Here is a 19,661-nt window from a genome sequence, read left to right as displayed (position 1 = left end):
GTCTAGTCTTCTCCTTTCTTCTGGACACATTCCTCTACTCCTTTCAGCCATCTGTCTCTCTGTCTTCCTCTTGGTCTCTTTCCTTCCATTTTCATCTCGTGTATCTTCCTGGGTATCCTCTTCTCCTTCATTCTCTTAATGTGTCCATACCATCTCAGCCTTTATTTCTCTATCTCCTAATGTAATGTTTCCACTTTCATTAACACTCTGATCCTCTCATTTCTTAACCTGTCTATCTTATGTCACTACAATACTGTTTCTCAAGAATTTCATCTCACTAGCTAGTACTTTGCTTTTCTCTCTTCCTTTCATAACCCAGGTTTCTGATGCATATGTCAGGATTGGGACACAGTATGACTGGTACATAACCTTTTTACTGGTTTGGGGTACATCCTTGCTTCATATCAGGCTTCTGACACTCTTCCGAAGTGCTTCTGCTTTTCTCCCCTGCTTTGTTTATTTCTCTGTCATTTTCTTCCATCTTCCTGTATTAGGCTTCCTACGTACTTGTAGCTCTCCACTCTCCTCAATTGTTTCCCACCAACTGTTATTCTCATTGTTCCTCTCTCCTTCTTTCTTACTGTGATAATCATCTCACTCTTACTTATACTAAATTTCATCCCATATTCTTGTACTGTTTGTTCCCATATGTCCATTTGCTCTTGTACTTCCTCCTCCTCATTCCCCAAATCATCAGATCATCTGCGAACACCATAGCTTTCATTTTCCTTTCACAAACTCCTTGTGCTACTGTACTCATTATATCATCCATCACTACAATGAAGAGTGATGATGAAAGTGCACTTCGCTGCCTCAAGCCAGTCCTCTGTTCAATCCCAGCTCTCTGCCCCCACTTTCACACAGCTCACACTTCCATGGTACATTTCCCTAATCCTCCAAATAATCTGTTTTGCTACTCCTCTGTTCTCCAGGGCTTTCGACACTTTGCTTCTACATACACTATCATACGCTTTTTCAATGTCCAGGAAGGTCATTAGTAGATCGATTCCATATGCATGGTGTTGTTCCTGCAGTCGTCTTACAGCAAAAATTAGATCCAAAGTGGACCTTCCTGTTCTGAAGCCATGTTCCTCTTCTCTCATTCTTCCTTCTAATTTTGCCCAAATTCCTGCTTCCAAAATTTTCTCATAAATCTTTGCACAATGACTCATCAATGTTATCCCTCAATAGTTCTTGCACTCTTTTCTATTTCCCTTCTTAAAGATCGGGACAATTATTCCCTTCTTCCAGTCTTATGGGATCACCTTCTGTCTCCATAAAATTTTCATTACTCAATCCAGCCATTGTATCCCCACCTCTCCCGCTGCTCTCACCATCTCTACACTTAGCTCATCCAGACCTGATGGCTTCCCTCCCTTCATCTTGCCCTATGCTTCTTCCACTTCTCCCCATGTAAGGTCTTTTCCTATTTGCTGTTCCTCCTCTTTTTTCTCCTCAGCTTGTTCCTCCTCATAGAGGTCTCCATTCGAGTTCAGGAGTTCTTCAAAATACTCCTTCCACATATTCTTGAGTTCCTTCTCTTTCTCTACATCTTGTTCACTTCTGTTTACCATTCGAGTATACTCTGTCGTACCGTTCTTCCTCTTACTTTTAATCATCCCATGTATCACCCTTTTTGAACCTTCACTATCCTCCTCCATCCACTTTCTCCTTTCCTCCGCCACCTCCCTTCTAGCTTCTTTCTTGCTTGCCTGATACTTACCATGTATATGCACGTTTTATACACTAGCGTAGGGGGGGGGGGGGGGGGGGGGGGGGTGGAGTTTTGGAAAGACTTTTGATGAAAAAAAGGAGAGAAGTTTTGGAAAGACCTTTGAAGTGCAGCAACATATTCGCTGCATATTTTCGTATTACAAAAGAATAAATTCGAACAGCACCAAACACAGCACGTTAGTTTCCAGAGCGTTAAGATTGAGATGTCCTTTTGTAAGCCAGTCATATCTCATGCCACGTGATATCGCCAGCCGATGACAGCAGATATTCAGTGACAGCAGATATTCAGAGCATAGGACACGTGTTACAGTCAGCCGATAGCAAGATCACTGTTATGCAGCACAACCCCACAAAGAGGAAAAGTTAATGGTTTACATGAGGGGTCTCCAAACTATGGCCCGCGAGAGCCGGCAAACCGGCCCAAGTTAGCTGGCCGGACATCCCCGGTATCCGGCCCGCCAAATATTTGAAGTGGTACCTATACTGCCAACAACTGAGTTTCAAGGCCTATCGCGACCAATACACCGTGACATTGGCTCTGCTACTCGCTGCAAGACTACATAACTAAACTTATTGTTGCGTCGCTTGAAATAACAATGCGTTGACATACTCTAACTCTATTACGTCTTGCAGTAATAGTGTTGCTAACAATGATGTTGAGATTTCGTTAACTTTCCAGGACGCTTTCGTGAAGAATGTGCAGTGACATACTTTTTTGTCGGTGAAATTCGCCAGAATAAAATACGCCAGAATTTCGGTCAGGTACGTCCACCAATCAAAATTATGTAATTAAATAAAAATCGTAGTTCGTTTCAGTGCTAGCTATTCCCACAACCTTAGATTTTTGCGATTTCATCTTTCCTTTAGCCTTACATTATGGTAATCATGGAGTGCTAGGGTGCTTTAATCCCACTAGGTATATCTTGGCCCTTATGACTTCGTGGAGAAGTCAATGTGGCCTGCGGACTAAAAAGTTTGGAGACCCCTGGTTTACATTAATATACGTAGTATAGCTACAAGAAAAGCTAAGCTTTCACATATAATATTGGTCTCTACGATTAATAAGCTACAAGAGGAGCTAAGCTTTAACATGTAATATTGATCTATTTTGCATGTGTTATACTTTCAAGATACATCACACAATGTCCCAGTAAATTTAAAATAATGACATAAATGTCTGGTCTTCTGGACTTGAAATTCTTGTAAGTGGCTGGTCCTCAAAGTGATTCAAGAAATTCACCCTACTTTCTCACACATAACATAATTCATCTTGCATAAAAAGAAATGTACTTTGAAAGTAACGCTTTTCTATCCCGAGACTGTTAGAAATAGATTTGATTTAGCAGTTGCCAGAGAGCGCCAGAAAACAGGCATTACTGTGCGGGGGCAGCAAAAGTGGTGTAAGAAGCCTGCATGTTCATGTGTATAAAGCACTAAGAGAGCTTACATTACGCCATAAATGAAACAGGACACCAGAGGATACTCCAAAAGCATCGGAATTTCATAAAACATACTAAAATGCATAATTCGGCTTGGAGTGCACATTGGTTTTTTTCCAGATTCACAATGAAGTACGTCCCATCTGATATTAAGCTTTTCAGTGTGGTTTTTGGGGTGTAAATTTTCTTGGAGTACTAGTACTGTACTATCTCATATTTGGTATATGCCATAATGCCATACAGGGTAGAAGATGAAAACGTGCACTTTAAATTCAGCGAACAGTTGGAACAAGCCAATTCTGTGGAACAAAACACTTTGTTTCAAATAAACTGATTGCCTCAAGAGAAAGATTAATAAAGCCAAATTTCTTTAGCAAACTGACAAAAATAACTTCATTGTTCTGCAAGGCGATTAATGCTTGAGTGCTACTAATTTGGAAATAAAATAAAATCAGAAAACTGAAACTAATAATATATTTCTGCCCTCCGTAATTACGTGAATGTGTTATAATTCACTTGATAGCTCCCGGCCGCAGAAATCCGTTCTCTTTTCATTTGACGTGGGAGCTGTAAACGAAGAGGAAACAGCGAAATCACTTAACGCAAACACAGGTCACGTGGAGCCTAACCCCCTCCCCACTACACCTCAGACAACTCTGCGCACGCGCGAACCTGGCAGCTAGGGCGCGCGATAAAAATTTTTCTCGTTAGCATCTGACTGCTTGGGAGAAGGTACTGCTCATACACAAAACTGTGCATTTGCATGAGCCCACTGGCAACTGGCCAAATGAACCTAATGTAAACAGTTTGGGACGTCACACTCATAGAAAACAGTTTATTGTTACTAATTATTACATAGTCTTCGCCCTAAGGCCTTTGACATATTTTTGCTGTTTGCTGACATGTGCATGCACGGTGTTTTGTTGTTGTAGATGATGCATTTCCTTTGCCACTAAAATTTCACTTTTTTTCGTTTATATTTTATTGCTGCAGTATCATTCTCCAGTAGCAGGATACTGTAACATTCTTTGCTAGAGAATCAATTCTTACCAGTCATAATTACAAAAATTTAACAGAAAGCTAAAACAATGAAAAATTCCCGGGTTTTTCCCGGTTTTCTCCCGGATGAAAAAATTCCCGGGTTTTTCCCAGATTTCCCAGGTTGTATACACCCTGCTACATGAGCATCATCGGCAAGTATTGCAGCGACCTTATGAGAAGCTCCCATTCTTCTGATGTCTTGGAGATGCACAGCAGTTTTACTCCTGGCATCATGGTATGGAGAGCCATCAGCTAGGATTTGAGGCCAGGGTTTGTAGTGTGAGGGGACAGCAGCACATCACAGACATCCCGTGGTCTCTTGTTAGCATCTACCTCTCATGTGAAAGTACCGTGAGGGCACTTTTCTACTGGGAAATGCTCATCCATACATACGAACTGTCCGCACATGATGTTGAGGAACTCCCTTGGCTGGCAAGATACTCAGATCTTTCCCCGACAGATGTGTTGAACCACATCAGAGATAAACTCTGTCCCAGTGCCAGTACACACGACAACAACAACCAATTACAACTGTGGGCCTGCCTGCTTCAGAAGTAGATACACCATTCCCTACCATATCAATGTGCACATCCACGTCAGAGGGTATGCAATGTCATGTCAACAGGTGAGTCGATACTGCCAACTTCTTAGTAAATTCGACTCTACACTGTTATTACTGAAATAAAAAGTTCACTCTCTCAACCCATGAAGTTTCATTTCATTTCTTTATCCCCTTCTGAGTACCTCATTTTTTGTCAAACAGTATAATGTTCCTCATAAGTTTTCTTTATAAAGATAACAAACCCATAGATTCTAAGGATAGCATTTACTGATGTGTACGCAATTTCCTATTATTAACAAGCAAAATAAATCTTCTGCTTGGAAATGAGTTACATTTTTTATGATTTTACTGATACATCAAACTATTTTCCACATGTTTTATTAAGTTAATTTGTCAGGAAAGCATTCTTGTTCTTGGAAATATTGTGTGTCAGAAGAGGGAGGGTAGCAGATTACATCTCAAGAGCCGAGACAACAGACATGGAGCAAACATGTGACAAAGAAGACTAATGTGGGACAGACTACAACTAGCAGTTCGGTATCCCTTCCGCAGGTGAGCCCTAACACTGTTATGGACACATTATCACGCATGACGCCAAAACAATGTTGTGCATCTTGGGAATGTTAAATATGTCAGCACAGATAAATTCTGTCAGCTAACATTATATATCATATGAAGTATAGCCATCCGGAATGAAAGCAAAAGAATTAGATCACCTCACCTCCTGCTTGGAGGCTGATAGGGACACAGGATGCAGCTGGACTGATGCTGAAAATAATATATGTACAGTTTGAGTCCACACGGAAGCTGCATTACAGTTTCATAACGTCCTTGTTCCCTCAATACAATAGCGTCAAAGCCCCATATGGGCACATAAGTATAACTGCAGAGTATATGAAGCATCAACATCATACATTCAGGTCTGATGACGAAGATGTAGAGTACAAATAGATAAAATATGCGTTGGTGTGCCTTCAGTTGACAGAGACTGCAGTCGTGTGTGCGTGTGCGTGTGCGTGTGTGTGTGTGTGTGTGTGTGTGTGTGTGAAAGCTTATTTGTGACAGTCTTTTTGTTGTGCCTATCTGCGACTCAGCATCTCCGCCAAATGGAGAGTAGCAACTTTCCTTTTCATGAAATTGTTACATTCCATCCTGAATTTTCCATTGTTTGAGAACTGCATTGACAATATATACTGTCCAGTCACAGTAATATGCCCACTTGTCAAAAGCCTGAATAACCATCTTTTACAGTGCAGACCACTGTGAGACGCGCAGGAAGACAGTCAGTTAGGTTCAGGAAGGCACCAACAAGGATATGGAGCCATGCCAACTCTAGTGCTGTGGCCAACTGCACTAGGTTTCTCGATTGAGGAGCCGTGGTGCGTATAGCCCAATCAAGGTGATCTCTCAGATTCTTGATTGGGTTTAACTCCTGGGAGTTTGGTGACAAAAGGAGTATGGTAAAGTTATCCTGGTGCTCTTCAAACCACACATGTACACAACAAGCTGTCTGACATGTCACATTGTCCTCCGGTAGTAGATGACATTGTGCCGGGGAAAAACAAACTGATTGTAAGGAAGTGGACATCGTCCCCAAGGATAGATGCATACTTGAGTTGACCCATTATGCCTTCCAAAATCTCAAGACCACCCAGGGAATGTCACAAAAGCATTCCCCCAGATCATAAAGCTGCCTCCTTCAGCCTAGACCCTTCCAATGTTGTTACAGTGTGTTTGTGTTTGCTTTCAGACACTTCATGTCATACACACTGACACTTGTCTGTCTAGTGGAACATAAAATGTGATTCGTCTGAAAAGGCTATCTGTCACCACTGAGTAGACATCTAGCCCGGATACTGGCATGCAAATTCTAGCCTTCATCGTTGATAAACAGCAGTCAGTAGGGGTGCACGAACCAGGCGCCTGTTGCAGAGGACCATACACAGCAGTGTCAGCTGAACGGCCATTGAGGGCACACTGTTGGTAGCCCCTTGGTTCATCTGGGTGGTCATTTACCCAACAGCTGCATATCTATTTGCCAGTACATATCTCCACAAACATCTTTCACTCCTGTTCTATGGCCCATGGTGCACCACAGTTGCCTTGGCATCATTTTGCCACGCACTGTATACTTTAACTATGATGGCACACGAACAGTTTAAAAACTTAGCCATTTTGGAAATACTTCCAGCTAAGGCCCGAAAGCCAATGATCACGTCGTCTGACGTAAGATGAATTGCTCTATTTCTGCATTGTGACGACTGCACTGTTTTCCGTGTCCCCTGACACCCTTTACATGCCCTCCACTGCTAGTGCTGCCACCTGCGAGTGATTACTGCACACTGACATAAAATGTAAGCGGTGGTTACATTACTGTGACTGTACCATGTATCTCAGACCTGTATTTTGTCACGCAAGGTTATGTGGGACAAATGACACAGTGGTTCAAAAGCAGTCTCAAAGATGCTACAAAAAATAACAGAGCGTCATCAGAGGATTAAGTTATAGCAGAGCATTGCTGACCAACAAATGCTCAATCAAGCCAAAAATGAGTGTAAGGAGAGCAATGCAAGAACCATCCAAAGAATTCCAGGGAAAAAATCTTGCCAATAAATTTGACCAAATATCCTAAGGAGTTTCAGTCTCGCAAAGTAGTTCACAGATCGAAATCATCTATTCCACCATGAAAATAGTGACACTGAGAATAAATATGACAGGGATGTGGCCAAAATTCTTATTCAACTTTCATAAAGGTTTCACTGTGAAAGTTTGCAATGCAGTTCCTCATTTTAGTCACAGCACACATGCCAAAATGGCAGACCATGAGATAAATAATCGCAGAACAGCAAATCGTCACGAGCACTCAACGATGTAAAGGCATCTGGACCTGATGAGATACATGTTAAGCTTAAGTGAAATGATTTTCTCCTCTTCTGGCAGCAGTTTATTATAGGTCACAATAGCATCAGACGTGTCAGAAACACACACAAATGGTATAGACATATAAAACACTAACACAATAGAAGAAGACTGGAAATCGGCCATGGTGTAATTGAAGGAACAATCCCAGTGTTCACCTTAGCAACAAGGGGTAAATCGTGGAAAATCCATATCAGGATGGCTTAATGTATTTTAAACTGCTAGAGATGATGTGCTCAAAAAGGTCTTCAGTGTCATATTGACGGAAATACGGAAGCGTCCGATCCCACCCGTCTGCTTTGACCCATGACGTCACAAATATAGCGGAAACAAAAACAAACACACACACTTTCCACAAGAAGCCTAATGACACTAACAGGACAAGTGCGGGAAATGGGGTGTTTTGGGTGGGGGGCAAACTAAATATAAACAAATTTAGACGCCTTGCATAGCTACAACGTGTAAGTGAAGACAGCCATGCATGAATACCCACCCACCTCCCCAGGGGTCGTAACCCCTGCAACCCATAGAAGATAAAGATTCTTCAGTAGCTGATTAGTGTTTTTTGTCTTTAAAAAAAAAAAAAAAAATCTCACAGGATAGAACGAACAGATCAGAAAAATAAATATAATAAACTAAAACAGAAATTCGAGGAAACAGATAATTAAAATAAGTAATAAGTGTTTTTAAATTAAAAAAAAAAAAAATCTCACGAGATAGAATGAACAGATCAGAAAAGTAAATAAAATAAGATAAAACAGAACTGGAGACAGCCACACTCAAACCAAACTCCGCGCCGCCATGACGTCACACACAACACCCTTACGTCACGGGTCAAAGCTGACGCGTTGGATCGGACGCTTCTGTCGACCCATATTGACATGTTTGTTGTTACATAGAGAACTGCTGATGGCAAAATCCCAATTTTATACCAAGTGCATATCATCTGAAATCTTTCTTAAATTTGTCAACAATTTTTTGTTGTAGCCAACTTACTTAAAGCCAATTTTTTTGTGAGGCTGGTAACGTAATAGGCAAATCAGTCAAAAACATCCTGTCCACTTTTCCTAGAAGGACTCCATGATAATACTGATGATGATGATGACAATGACAACTTCCCATTGGTGCCTACGGGTTTCTTTCAGCAGTGTCCAAATATCAACTGATGAAAATTCGATTTTTAAAAGATTTTGTAACTGTGGCAAACATCTCTCCAGTTTTAATTTTGAAAGAAAACAGTATAAGATAAAACAACACCCATCCATTACTAGCATCTGTACATCACCACCTGAAACATATGGAGTGTTAGTAAAAATCCTAAATGTGAGAAAAGAGTGAGCGAACCTCTTTTTTAAAAAATGAAACAAGTTTAATGAACACTGTGTGGGGTAACATAATAAAAATTCATTGTTCAGACTTAACTTTCTGGTACTAAAGAAGTTGTTGGTTCAATATTTAAACTATTACTGAAATGTTCATTGGCACATGTAAATAAATGTTTACATATTCTGAAAACGAAGATGAAATTTACTGAAACACCTGCCTCATGAGGCATCACATAAAACTGAATATTTGTTTGTGAATCATGTAGAGGACATGGAAATAAATAAGAAAATTTATAAAAAAAGATAATTTATCATTCACTACTTTGCTTCACTGCACCTGCTATTTTTGTCAGATTGATGAATTTTCTACTTTATCTTAATAGTGTTGACAATACGAATTGTGGAAGTATTCATGACCTTCAAAACATAACAAAGGGCTGAGTTTGGTCTTCCTCCAAATGAGACATTTCTACTGGAACCTAGCCAAGATGTCATTTTGAAATCTCACAACTTGCCAACAAACAGAACCAAAGCCAAAGCTTTGTCTCATTCGTACAATGCTAGTGTTTTCCAACACCATTCATAAAAGCTCAATATTACAGTAGCAATTACTTGATGGACATGAACGAATGCATCAACAGGCAATAAGTCTTATAGCAGCAAAGAAGCTTGTACATTGCATGTCTTGCTACTAATTACATCTTTTGATGGGAAACTTTTCAATTGACTTACAAAAATAAAACATGTTCTCACAAAGTTTATGACTGTGCACCCACAAGTTATTGTCACTGTGACTTTACAGAATGAATTCCTCATGTCTTCTTGTAGTTAGGGCCAGTATGTAATTTAATTCAAAGTCTCTTCCACTACCAATTAGCTATTTCATATGGAGTAAAAGTTCCTGAATGGCTATAGACGTAGCTTACCAGGCATTTTCAAAATATTTTGTATACACAAAAATTGTCATTTTACTTTATATCTTCTCCTTCCCATTTGACATAACACCTACACACTGCCTCATATTGACATATAGACACTGTTTTATTTAAGTTTGGTGGCAATATATTTGCAGGAAATAATATATTTTGCAATTATCCTTTTGAATTTTATGGTAATTCTCTTCCTCTAATCCTTTCCTGTCTCAACATGAATGAATCAATTGTTCTGAATGATAATACAAATATATCTGCTTTCCTTATTTGAGGAAACAGTCACAAGCAGATATTGCATACCATCCCAGAAAAATGTGGGAAACATATATGCATAGCGAACATTACAAGTGTTGTGTTTGGAGCATGGTTATTAATATTTTGCCTATTAGGTTACCAACCTCACAAAAAATTTTAGCTTTAAGTAAGTTGGCTACAACAAAAAATTGTTGACAAATTTAAGAAAAATTTCAGATGGTTTTGAGAAGGTGCGTTTCTGGATGAGGTATCGAATATATTGCTTCCCCCTACTTATACCTCCCGAGGAGATCACGAATGTAAAATTAGAGAGATTCGAGCATGCACGGAGGCTTTCCGGCAGTCATGCTCCCCACAAACCATACGTGACTGGAACAGGAAAGGGAGACAGTGGCACGTAAAGTGCCCTCTGCCACACACCGTTGGGTGGCTTGCAGAGTATAAATGTAGATGTAGACGATATGCACTTCGTATAAAAATGGGATTTGACCATCAGCAATACTATGTTTAACAACAAACATGTCAATATGGCACCGAAGACCTTTTTGAGCACATCATCTCTAGCAGTTTAAAATGTAGGAAGCCATCCTGATATGGGTTTTCTATGATTTCCCCCTTGTTACTAAGGTGAACACTGGGATGGTTCCTTCAATTACACCACGGCCGATTTCCAGCCTTTTTCTAATCTGTTAGTGTTTTATATGTCTACACCATTTGTGTGTGTTTCTGACATGTCTGATGCTATTGTACCAAAAGGACTATGGATGAATATACAATTAAAGTGTAGATGTCGGGAATCAGGTACAGCTGAAATTCATTGAAAGAATTCATAGTAACTAGACATCATACATGAATGTGATTGCTTAAAAAAAGTGCAACCTATAAACTATTCCATAGTACATATTATAGCAGAGAACCTAATAATTTCCTGATAGTGGTTTGTTACATCCCCTCCTCTATTTTTTATTTACCTTGCAATATTATTTGTATAAAGAAAAACATATTACATAAAGAGAAAATGGTGCACCAATGAAGGTCAACCTCAGGTTACACAACAGATTCATATGCCATTATAACCAATATATCACAACACAGACAAACAACTACACCCTTTTTGTCTACATTACAGCCTTTTTTTTTTCTTGTTATCATAGGAGATAAAGCATGCGAGATTTTATTGTATTTATAGTTTATTAAGTTAGAACACTATTTGTAATGCATTAAAGAGAAACCAAAAAGGTAAGACTTCCAGCTAAGTTTGACAGCTGCCTAGTGATTTCTAATTTACATTATGTTAATACTACCTCTCGAAAGATTTTTGTTCTGTACTAAAAACATCTAATAAACACCAGTGTAAGTACCTTCAACAGCTGCTCGTGTTCCGAGAATCAAATCGTCTCCCTGCCTGTGTGTTAGCTGTAAAACAATGAAAACATCATTATTACTATTATTTTATCACTATAACGTATGTCTTATAAAGATTAATTCCTTATTCATGTAAACAAATTACTAAACCAATCGCTGAAAAATGTTGTTCTATCACAAAACTGCGTGCTTCAAATAATAATCATCCATTCACCAAACCTAGAAAACAAATATAATATGGACACACAGTTCTTAAGTGTTGTAATTTATGCTTACCACTTGGTGCATATACACTTACAATTCTTGAGTATCAAAAACAATAAACACAGCAGAGTAAAAAGCTGTTTTGGAAATTTAAATTGTATTCTATTCTTACAGGTTACACTTTAGCACACAGTACAGTTTCTACAATTGCTACCTGATATGCCAAAATAGTGCAACATACAGCATAAACAAAAAAGGAAAACATACACAGCATTCTGACACTTAAGTTTCATTGATTCAGCTGCATTTGCACAAAATTGCTGTTTTCGTATATTTAAAAATTATTGTGCTCAATAAAAACAGTGCTTTATTAGGAAACTCTTACTTTGAGTAACCCTTGAAAAAGTTTTTTTTTTTTTTTTTTTTTTTTTTTTTTTTTTCCTTCTAACATTTTACTGTATAACGTGACACCCACGCACATTACATTTTTCCAACTGGATTTGTTGGAGAACATTTGATGGATATTTGGCAGCCTTCAAGTACCATAATTGTGATGTCCTCGTTTTACAATACAGGAGTTTTCATTGTATAGTCCCTAGGTTCAAGAATAAAGCCGGACATTTATAACACCAGCCTCAGTAAAACAAGGTTGACAAGATTGTTTATTTCAAGACCACAAATTATCATCAGTGCCTTATGACAGAATTATGAGTATTCTGACAAGACAAAGACTCTATTACAGTACATTACTTAAAGTGAACTTAGTAAAACATTTTGAAATCATTGATCACAATTAAATGTGAAAATAATGAAAATAAATTACTAAACGTTTGCTCGAACATAAAAAACATCAACAATTGGATCTGTAAAACTATACTAGTTAATAATACACGAATAAAGGCAGTAAAGTTTCATCTTGCAACATAATCCACGGAGCTTTAAAATTCCAATTCAAAGAGGCAAAGGTCTTCTTCGCCATAAACTTCACCGAAACGAACGATTATTTCAACCATTACTGTAACTCATTTACCCATGCTTACGAGCTCATGATTTTGTGTAGCTATCGAATTCTCCTTTTGCTTAGAATCTCGTTGTCTGGCTGTAAAAAGTATTTATAAGCAATACCAACCCAACTACGAAACACATTCATTTGCGCGTACTGGAACGATTTTCGTATTTTAGTGAAATGCCCACAATAACACCCCCCCCCCTCACTTTTTTTTCCCCCCCACAGACATACTTTAGGTCTCAACCGAGTGCTTTTTCGTTCTCCCACAATAAGTTGTTAATTTGATGTTACACTCGCCTCCGGGTGAAATTAAATTCACTGGCCTAAAACATTTCCTCAAGCAAACATGTCATCGGTTGAATACTATTATATTTCAAGAGTATTAACACACATAAAAATATAAATAATACTGAGGTTGTAGTTGGGGCTGGAGTAATTCTGCTCTACGAAACCATCAAACGTGAAGACGTGTTATTTACAATGTTGCTCGGGCTATTGATTTTTGAACTGTTATTCCATAAATGTCTTCACACGATCTACACCTCCGCTTCGAATGAACTATGACTGACATTAAACATTTAAGTAAAGCAGTGACAGACTGTCAGATGTGCGTCGGGGCACATTCGTAACGAAATAAACAAAAAACACTTACAGGTAAAAAGCGCGTTTGCAATTTTTGCCAATGATGCTGCCTACCACACTGACCGAGTGGCAACTTAAGAAACATAAAAAAGTACCACTATGCCAATTAAAACATGTTCCGAAAGCTAAATACAAGACGTACGCTAAATCCACTATCAAAGACACTGTATGACAGATGTATGTTTCTGAACCAATTACCGAAGACGAATATAAAAAGAACACAGAAATTAATTGACACTTCAATCAAAATAATTCTCTTCGTACAAACGCATTCTACAATGACCTTTACTCTAGTGACAGGTCCAGACGAAATCATATAACGGAACACTCCAAAGTGAAAACGGTATTCCTTTGTCATGTATTTGTGGATACAGTTTAAGAATTCCTTTGAAAATAAAGAAATCCACCGTACGACACAAACCTGAAATAATCACATCTCCATTGTCTGCTGGTCTTACGGCTTCACGTAATTACAGTACCACAAACGAACCAACAACAACAAAATCACAAGACGCTCTCCCAACCTTCGCGATCACTTGTGCTTAGCAAACTCCGTGAACTTACAGCAATGGCTACGTTGTCTTGTACTGACGTCAGATTTCACGTCTGCAACACGTGACAGTCTGTTTGCATTGTTGAAGTGCGGGAAATTCAATACGTACAGTTTGAAGGATCTTTCCAGTATTGAAGATGTGCTGTGGAGTTTCACACTGTGTTTGCTAAAAGACGGTGTCGTTTTGCTCCACAACATTACGAAGAAGGATAGAATATATGTGAATATTTTCAATCAGGAAATGGACATTCGTAGGCTCGATAGGGATCTCAGTTATGTCTGTCTTGCAGGAAATACGCTTAGTTGTGAACAGCAAGTTGTTTTGTATAACTCACTTACAAATTTGCAGAATGAAAATAATTTCACGAATGTTTATTTTTGGGGAAAGATACTTGGTACAGAATCAGATTATTTTCTAGCGTATGGTTTCCGAAAGGATGTCATTAAAGGAAAAGTTTTTTTCTACAGGTAAGAATGTATCCTAGTCATAATTCACAAATACGTTTAATTCTGACGATAAAGGATGACAGCCAAAAACAGTTGCAGGATAAAAATTTACTAAAATTCTTGACTAAGGTTTCGGTACATATGAATATACCTTCATCAGAAGTAAAAAATCTAAAATTACATCATGCAATGGAGATTAATAAAACAATTGTGCCAAAGGCGTCGTCAATAATTACGACATCTTCTACATTTGTACAACATGACTATAGGCACAGGGTCAAAGCGAACAGTTTAGCACCATTACTTCGCCTATGAACTATCGAAACCTTGGTCAAGAATTTTAATAAATTTTTATCCTGCAACTGTTTTTGGCTGTCATCCTTTATCGTGAAGAATTTCAACAGTTGCTGTTGCAGCCATGTTTAAAATCTTGTTTAATTCTGATGTTTCAGATAGTTTTTCTCTTACAGTACAAACTGCGTTGACTGGGGTATTCTGCCACTCTCATCTCCAGCTGTTGCAAACTTGGCACTTATTTGTCAAGCACCTTTTCAAGGAGATCCTTCACTAGTTCTCAACGTCAGCAAAGAAGGCTTCGATGGCTTTGATATAGATGAGGTAAGTCAGTTCCATAGTGCCTCGAGACACATTGCCCGCATTTTAATTGATCTCTAGAAATCCCCGAATTTTATAAAACGTATCTTCAACATCTGCTCCTAAACCACTGAATCGATTTCATCCAAGGTACATATATCACTTAGTATCTGGTAAGAAACACTTTAGGAGTAAGAACCACATACATCTCGAAGGTGTGGAGGTGAAAAACAACCATAAATCACTGCGGGCAAATATCCAGACAACATTCATCCAGGATTGTTAGTGGTGGGCGTGATGAGATATCATGTGAAACATTATAATGTCGAAACTGGTGCCAGTGACCATGATCCAGTTGTAGCGACATTGTTTCCCAAAGTACACAGAACAACTAAAACAAGCAGAAAGATATATATGTTCAGTAAACTAGATAAAAATCATAAGCGTCGTATTTCAGTGAGGAGCACGTAGAGGAGCTCTGCCGCACGTTTTAAAGAATAGATGACCATGCACAGGATAGATCTGTACCCAGCAGAACAGTTCGTAATGGGAGGGAACCTCGATAGTGTGCAGTCATTGCAAAGAAACAGAGATTTCAGCATAATAGGTGTAAAACAAAGCGTAGGGCTATAGATATGGAGATGCTGAATGTAACGAATTTGGCTGTCAAGAGAGCAATGTGTGACGCCTTCAGTGACTACCCTAGCAGAATACTGTCAAGTGATCTTTCACAGAACCCAAAGAAATTCTGGCCATATGTAAAGGTTGTTAGCGGTTACAAAGCTAGTGTCCAGTCCCTAACGAATGAGACAGGAGCTGAAATTGAGGCTATCAAAGTGAAATCTGAAATGCTTAATTCTGTTTTCAAATGTTCCTCAAAAAAAAGTCCCAATTTAATCCTCGTACCACCGAAAGGATGAATGAAATAACTATTAATGCCAGTGGTGTAGAGAAATTACTGAAATTGTTGAAACTGAATAAGGTTCCAGGGGACCCAATGGAATGCCTGTCAGATTCTTTAATGAATTTGCGGTTGAGTTAGCCCCTCTTCTCACCATAATCTATCGTAGATCCTTCGCAGAAAAAACATGCCCAGTTCTTGGATAAAGGCACAGGTCACCCCTGTCTGCAAGAATGGTAGTAGAAGTGATACACAAAACTACCGCCCAATATCCTTGATGTCAATTTTTTGTAGAATCATAGAAAATATTCTGAGCTCAGACGTAGTGAGGTATCTTGGACAGAATGATATCCTCAACGCCAACCAACATGGATTTTATAAACATCAATCATGTGGAACCCAATTCGCACTTTTCTCACATTACATACTGAAAGCTTTGGATTTCCAAAAAGCGTTTGACTCAATACCACACCCACGCTTATTGTCAAAAGTACGATGATAGGGGCCTCAAGTGAAATTTGTGTCTGGATTGAGAATTTTTTGGTAGGAAGGGAGCAGTATGTTAACTGTGATGGAAAGTCATCATCGGATGGAATGATAACTTCGAGTGTGGCTCAGGGGAGTGTGTTGAGACCCTTGCTGTTCATATTGTATATTAATGACCTTGCAGACAATATTAATAGTAACATAAGGCTTTTTGAAGATGATGCAGTTATCTGTAATGAAGTACTATCTGAGAGAAGCGGCATAAATATTTAGCCAGATCTTGATAAGATTTCAAAGTGGTGCAGAAATTGGCAACTTGCTCTAAATGATGGAATTGTAAAATTTTGCACTTCTCAAAACGAAAAAACATAGTATCTTACGACTATAACATCAGTGAGTCACTATTGGAAACGGCCAACTCATACAAATACCTGGGTGTAATACTTCGTAGGGATATGAAACTGAATGATAACATAGGTACAGTCATGGATAAAGCATGTGGTAGACTTCAGTTTTTTGGTAGAATACTGAGGAACTGCAGTCAGTCTGCAAAAGAGGTTGCCTACAAATCACTCGTGTGACTGGTTCTAGAATACTGCTCAAAATTGATTTACTCGTACCAGATAGGACTAAAAGGGGATGCTGAACGTACACGGAGAATGGAAGCACAAATTGTCACAGGTTTGTTTAATCCGTGGGGGAGTGACGCAGAGATACTGAAGGAACTGGAGTGGCAGACTCTTGAAAACAGATGTAAACTACCCCAAGAAAGTCTTATCAACAAAGCTTCAAGAACCGGTTTTAAATGATTTTTCTTGGGATATACTACAGCCCCCTAGGGGTATTGCTCACATGGGGATCATGAGGATAAGATTAGAATAATTATTGCATCCACAGTGGCATCCAAACAATCATTCTTCCCGCGCTCCATACGTGAATGGAAGAGGAAGAAACCCCAATAACTGGTACTATGGGACACACTCTCTGCCATGCACCTCATGGTGGTTTGCAGAGTATAGATGTAGACTTGCATCCAGCTTAAAACGTAATTTCAAAAGCTTATGAGACTTTTTCCCGCTGACACTTTCTACAAAATGAAGAACGTTTATCATGTACTACGTTTTCGCCGTTCACGCAGTAAAACAGCCACATCATGTATAACGCTATAGTTTATCACGCCGTTACTACTGACTCTTTTCAACACATTTTCCAGACACTACCCACATATACCAGCAAATGTGCCTGCAAATTTGCATTATTGTACAACTCGTAGTTCAGGAGATATGACATCATAAATGTATGTGTGTGAAACTAGCGTTTCTTATAATTTGAGCCAAATTACACAGAATATAGTCAACGAGTGTTTGATAAAGTTGACACTTATTGACTTCCGACGAACTTTAAAAATTGTTTCAAACCTTTTCTAAACTTTTTATTGCTTACATGCTGTATGTCCAATACTTAACACATACGTAAATTAATCAGAAATTTGAAGCCTTTTTGTACAGGATAGTCCGATTCTTCAAACAATAGGTAGTTTACTGATTACTTACTATCTGGAAAGAAGAACTGCGGGATTAGGAACCACCTACATCCCCTAGGAGGGGAAAAACTCATAAACTTCTGCTGCAATTTCAACCAAATTTGTTAGGTACACGACTTATTATTGCATAAAAATATTGTGGGAGTTAGAGCCCGCGCTATAGCCAGAGGCGTGGGTGTGGATGAGAAGAGGTGACTTAAAAATGTTGAAAATCGTCTTCCTGTATATTTAGTTGACTTGAAATGCTTTTAAAAGTACAAAGTGCAATTTGTCTCTTATTTGTGCCGTTCAGCACATCAACCAGGTCGTAAGAATGAGCACTCAAGTGAGGCAAAAATCTTGCCAGCATGTTTCGGAACCTAAGATCAAGCCATACAACTGAAGACCACAGATAAATTTAACATCCTCTCTGGGGCTGTATGGATAGAACAGCAGAGAATTAGACATATGTGTGTAATATGTCACCTACACACGTGACGTTCACTATCTCTTCTTAAACCCATGGATCAGTTTCAACTGAACTTGATACATATTTTTTATTTTATTTTATTTATTTATTTATTTTTGAGTCGTCAGTCTTCTGACTGGTATGGTGTGGCCTGCCACTAATTCCGTTCCTGTGCCAACCTCTTCATCTCAGAGTAGCTTTTGCCAGCTATGTCCTCAATTATTTGCTGGATCTATTCCAATCTCTGCCTTCGTCTACAGTTTTCATCCTCTACAGTTTTCTCTAGTACCACGGAAGTTATTAACTGATGTCTTAGCAGATGGCCCTTTTGTTGCTAGTGTTTTCCATATATATTTTTTTCCTCTCAAATTCTGCACAGAACCGACAGACTAGTTTACTTTCGAGAGAAAATAGTAAGGGGATGTAAACCACCAACCTTCATGAGGTGGGTGTAGGGGTGATAATGGGATGTTGGACACAGAAGGAATGGTGGAGGAGGTGGACAGAGAGAAGGTGGATGAGTGGCTGGACAGACAGAGAGGAATCTAGGAGATGGACAAAGAGAGAGGGGAGAAAAAGATGGCAGAGAGGGTGAGGAGGAGGATATCTAGAACGACATGGAGGGGAAGATAGACAGAATTAGGGGGGGTGGAGAGGAGGAAATAGACAAACTGAAAGATTCTGTTAATTTTTAAAAGAAACTATTTGCTTGAATTTATGAAATTCTATTTATAAACTGTACATGTTTTTGGATCTGATTTAATGGAAGAAAGATATGTAATTACCGTTCTTGGATCATGTGGTCCTATATGATAACACCAAGCATTTTGTATTGTAATATGTTTACAGTGTGTAGCTTAGTTTCACATAATTTTATAGGAAGAACTGCTATATGTTCCAAGGAATACATGGAAAAGCTGTGAGAAAGAAATGAGACTGTAAATATGTAAAATATGTTGCCTAAGAAAATTTTTAAACAGTTGAGAGTAACTAGTCATCCACTACAACACAGTGACCACAAAAATATTTATTTTTTATTCTATCCAAAGTGACAAGAGCATTAAGTATTATTTTAAATTACACAAACTGACCAGAGCCAGAAATTTACACAAGAAGTCATATAGCTTTTGTAAGAATGAACGGGAAAAGTTGCAAAGTGATAAGTGTTAACGGTAACTCAAACTGTCTAAAGGGTCAAGGACGTTGATTAATAATTTTTTCAGTCAGGGAGACGTAAAATTACTAAGAAAAATGAGTGACAA

General features: G+C 38.7%; 1 protein-coding gene across 1 annotated transcript in view; it reads right to left on the bottom strand.

Moving 5' to 3' along the window:
- Positions 1-13,986, bottom strand: part of LOC124620049 (E3 ubiquitin-protein ligase Ufd4) — a 307,195-nt gene extending 293,209 nt beyond the window's left edge. Inside the window, 2 exon segments of the mRNA XM_047146715.1 lie at positions 11,569-11,623; positions 13,849-13,986. The gene's annotated coding sequence lies outside the window, so the exon portion shown is untranslated.
- Positions 13,987-19,661: the final 5,675 nt, after the last annotated feature.

Source organism: Schistocerca americana, chromosome 6, assembly GCF_021461395.2.
Source record: "Schistocerca americana isolate TAMUIC-IGC-003095 chromosome 6, iqSchAmer2.1, whole genome shotgun sequence".
NCBI lineage: Eukaryota > Metazoa > Arthropoda > Insecta > Orthoptera > Acrididae > Schistocerca > Schistocerca americana.
This window is presented reverse-complemented; position numbering and strand designations above follow the sequence as displayed.